The sequence below is a fragment of the Perca fluviatilis genome, chromosome 14, assembly GCF_010015445.1.
Source record: "Perca fluviatilis chromosome 14, GENO_Pfluv_1.0, whole genome shotgun sequence".
Classification (NCBI taxonomy): domain Eukaryota; kingdom Metazoa; phylum Chordata; class Actinopteri; order Perciformes; family Percidae; genus Perca; species Perca fluviatilis.
Window position 1 is genome coordinate 38,768,933 of NC_053125.1, and position 5,000 is coordinate 38,773,932.

The following is a 5,000-nucleotide window of genomic DNA, read 5'->3' on the forward strand; positions in this document are numbered from 1 at the left end:
CACACACAGGATCACACACTCAACCCGAAAAACTAACTCTCAGAAAGGCAAAAAAACGACAAATGTAAAGTAAGAGTGACAAAAATGTTGGAAAAATGAAACAAAAACTTTGGAAAAGTGACACAAAATAAGTTGAAAAAAATGACAAAAACTTTGGAAAAGTGACAAAATGTTGGAAAAATGACAAATGTCGGAGAGTGACAAAAATGTTGGAAAAAATGACAAACTTTGGAAAAAGTGACAAAATGTTGGAAAAAATGACAAATGTGGTAGAAAGTGACACAAAATTTTGGAAAAAATGACAAAAACTTTGGAAAAAGTGACAAAAATGTTGGAAAAAATGACAAATCTCGGAAAAAGTGACAAATGTTGAAAAAATAACAAATAGCCGGAAAAAGTGACAAATGTTGAAAAAAATGACAAATGTTGGAAAAAGTGACAATATCCCGCGTCAGAAAGTGACAAATGTGCAGCAGGCTGAGAGAGATGATGAGGGAGGTGAAAAACGTGTAATCCAAAACAAAGAGTTCGACACACAGGATCACTCAGCCGAAAAACAAATCTGAGAAGAAGCTGACAAAAAATGTTAAGAAGAAATCGTAAAAAATCTTTAAAAAGTGCAACAAAAACATTGAAAAAATGTCAAATTTCAGAAGTGACAAAATGTTGGAAAAAGTGACAAAAATGTTGGAAAAATGACCAAAAACTTTGGAAAAAAGTGTGAACAAAATGTTGGAAAAATGACAAATGTCGGAAAAGTGACAAAAATGTTGAAAAAATGAAAAATGTCGGAAAAAATTGAACAAAATTAATGCAAATTGAGATTGAAAGGCGTTAATCAAAACAAAATTTCGACAGGATCCACATGCCAGCCAGAAGAAAGCGTTGGTGGTCAAAATCTTTAAAATTACAAACAAAATCAAAAAATCAAGGTTTCAGGAAGCGACAAAGATAACAAAAGAACAAAGTGATCCACAAAGGTGAAGTGGAAGGCAAAATTTGGAAATGATGGGCGCTGGAAGGTGAACAAAGTGGAAATGACAAATCAGCCGGTGACAAAATGTTGGAAGTGACGAAGCTGTCGGTGGTAAAAATTTTAGAAAATGACAAAATTGGTAAAGTGTTGGAAGTGGAAAAGTGAATAAAATGTTGGAAAGAATGGTAGAATGAAACAAAGGCGATTGGCAAAATTGAAAGTGACAAAATTGAAAATAATTCAGATTGTGTTACTAGGCTTCCCCATACAGAAAGACCACCATACCTATACCTGAATACCACACCACACACAGACATGAACACACACTGAACCTGAACACACACACAGACCACCACAAAACACACACACACAGACACACACACACAAAACACATGCCTGAAAGGGACAGGACCACGATCCACACAGACCACACAGACACATGCCACCTGAACTATGAGACCACACACAGAAACACTACAGACCACAGATCCCTCCCTGAACCACACAGACACACACACATACAGAGACCCACACACAAAGAACCACACAGACACAGATCCTCACAACACAGACACAGACACACACCTGAGACCACAGACCACACACACAGACCTGCACACACAAACACACTGAGACCTTTTAGATCCACTCACAACACAGACCTGAGACACACACACACAGACTCCTGAGGTTTATAATTGTGTCAGGTATCAGTGTTGGTTGTTTCATCTTTTCATTGTACTGCTGTGTGTGTGTGTGTGTGTGTGTGTGTGTGTGTGTGTGTGTGTGTGTGTGAAGTGTGTGTGAGGTCATGTGGTGAAATGAGTATGTGAGGTGTGTGTATGTGTGGGCATGTTTATATTACTTATGTGCCTGTGTCTGTCTTTCTAAGGTCAGTAGGTGTGAGGGAATTATTGTGTGTGTGTGTGTGTTGAAATGTGTGTGTGTGTGGTGTCTGTCTTTCTGTGTGTGTGGCTGAATGTGTGTGTGTGTGTGTGTGTGTGTGTGTGTGCTTATAATCTGTGTGTCTGTCTATATTGTGTGTGTAATGTGTCTGTGTGTGTGTGTGTGAAGTGTATGTGTCTGTGTCTAATGCTTATGTGTAATGGCAAAGTGTGTGTGTGTGTGTGTGTGTATGTATGTGTGTGTGTGTGTGTGTGTGTGTGTGTGTGTGTGTGTGTGTGTGTGTGTGTGTGTGTGTGTGTGTGTGTGTGTAACAGACAGAAACACCAGATGGTTTCTAACAGGAGATCAGGTTTGTCAGAAGAGAAAAGCAGTGCCACCCAATGTGCCAAACCTGGACACCGCAGCTGACAGGCGGGTAAGCACACACAGAGAAAGGCATGCTTTAGATGTTGAGCGTGCATTTTTGGTCACTTCCTGCTCCAGACTGAACACATGGGGCTTGAACATTGACTTTTCTTTGAAGTGTTTTCCCGTTTTGGGCGGGTGTCAGAGATGTTATGGGATAACCTGAGTAAAGGTATTAAAAAAGGAAGACAACAGGGTGTCAACACTCCCTACTGTTTACTTTTTTTTTATAGACCTTAAAGGTAGTCCCCTTAATAACTGTATCTGAAGTCTCTTATATAGACCCTTGAGTGGTCCTCTAATACTGTATCCATGGAAGTCTCTTTTATATAGACCTTAGGTGTTCCCTAATACTGTAGATCTGAAGATCTCTTTTTTATATGACCTAGCAGTGGTCCCCCCCTTAATACTGTTCCTGGAAGCTCTTTTTTATAGGATCAAGTTATGTGGAGTCCTCATCATTTATATATGAAGCAGGGACTTAGTGGTCCCCTATCACTGTATCCAAGTCTCATATAGACCCTAGGTGGTTCCCTGATACTGTATCTGGAAGTCCTCTTTCCAAAAATCCACAGGCCTTGGTGGATCCGTGTCCCTTGCATGGATCTGGACCCTTAGTCCTGAAATAACGGCAGGAGAGACAGAGAAGAGAGAGAGAGAGAGAGAGAAGGAAGAGGAGACAGAGGGAGAGAGACAGAGAGAGAGAGAGAGACAGAGGCAGAGAGGTAGAGTAGAGAGATAGAGAGAGACAGAGAGGAGAGAGAGATGGAGAGAGAAAAAGAGAGAGAGCAGAGAGACCAGGAGAGAGAGAGAGAGAGGAGAGACAGAGAGAGATAGAGAGGAGAGAGGAGAGAAGGAGAGAGAGGGAGAGATAAAGAGAGAGATAGAGAGAGGCAGAGAGGAGATGGAGACAGGGGAGAGAGGAAAGAGAAAGAGAGAGAGGAGAAGGAAAAGAGGTGAGAGAGAAGGGAGGAGAGGAGACAGAGAGAGACAGAGAGAGAGGAGACAGAGAGAGAGAGGGAGAGAAAGAGAGAGAGAGAGACAGAAGAGAGAGAAGGAGAGAGAGAGAGAGACAGAGAGAGAGAGAGGAAAGAGAGAGGAGAGAGAGAGAGAGAGGTGAGAGAGAGAGACAGAGATAGAAGAAGAAGAGAGAGAGGAGAGGACAGAGACAGAGAGGAGAGAGAGGAGAGACAGGAGAGAGAAGAGAGAGAGAGGGGAGAGAGAGAGAGACAGAGGGAAATGAGAGAGAAGGGAGAGAGAAGAGAGGAGAGAGAGGAGAGAGAGGACAGAGGAAAGAGAGAGGAGAGAGAAGAGGAGAGAGAGAGAGAGACAGAGGAGAGGAGAGGAGAGAGACAGAGGCAGAGAGAGAGAGACAGAGAGAGAGAGAGAGAGAGAGAGAGAGGACAGAGAGAGAGAGAGACAGAGAGAGAGAGAGGAGAGAGACAGAGAGAGAGAGGAGAGAGAGGAGAGAGAGGAGAGAGAGAGAGAGGAGAGAGAGAGAGGTAGAGACAGAGAGAGAGGCACAGAGAGAGAGAGAGAGAGAGAGACGAGAGAGAGAGGTAGAGAGAGAGAGACAGAGGGGTGTGAGAGAGAGTACAGAGAGAGATGGAGAGATAGAGAAGGGAGAGAGGGAGAGAGACAGAGGGAGAGAGAGGGAGAGGACAGAGAGAGACAGGGAGAGAAGGAGAGAGAGAGGAGGGAGACAGAGGGAGAGAGAGAGAGAGAGACAGGGAGACAGAGAGAGAGAGAGAGAGGATGGAGAGAGGGAGAGAGAGGGAGAGAGGGAGAGGGAGACACAGAGAGGGAGACAGAGGAGAGACAGAGAGAGAGAGGGATATATATAGGGAGATGGAGAGGGAGAGATAATGTATATATATATAGACAGATATAGGAAGGAGAGAGAGAGAGGGAGAGAGGAGAGAGGGAGAGAGGGAGAGAGGAGAGACAGAGTAGGAGAGAGGAGAGAGAGAGAGAGAGACAGAGGGAGAGAGGGAGAGGAGAGAGACAGATATATATAGTGAGAGAGGGAGAGACAGAGAGAGACAGAGGAGAGGGTAGACAGAGGGAGAGAGAGGAGAGAGAGACAGAGGAGAAGGGAGGAAGGGGAGAGAGGGAGAGACAGAGGGAGAGGGAGAGACAGAGAGAGAGAGGGAGAGAGAGGGAGAGAGAGGGAGAGACAGAGGCAGAGAGAGAGGAGGAGAGAGAGAGAGACATGAGGAGACGGAGGAGAGAGAGAATGAGAGACAGAGAGAGAGGAGAGACAGAGGAGACCAGAGAGAGAGAGGAGAGACAGAGGAGAGAGAGAGGAGAGAGAGAGGAGAGAGAGGAGAGAGAGAGAGAGACGGAGGGAGAGGAGGAGAGAGAGACGGAGGGAGAGAGAGAGAGAGAGGAGAGAGAGAGGAGAGACAGAGGAGAGAGGAGAGACAGAGGAGGAGAGACGATGAGAGAGAGAGAGGAGAGAAGAGACAGAGGAGAGACAGAGGAGGAGAGACACAGAGTGGAGACACAGAGTGGAGACACAGAGGAGAGAGAGAGACAGAGAGAGGAGCACGAGGAGAGAGAGAGAGGAGACAAACACAACACAAAAAAAAAAGAAGGAGAGACGAGAGAGAGAGACACACAGACAGAAAAAAGACAGAGAGAGAGACACAAGGAGAGACACACAACACAGAGAGCAGAGAGAGAAGGAAAGAGAGAGAGAGAAGAGAGAGAG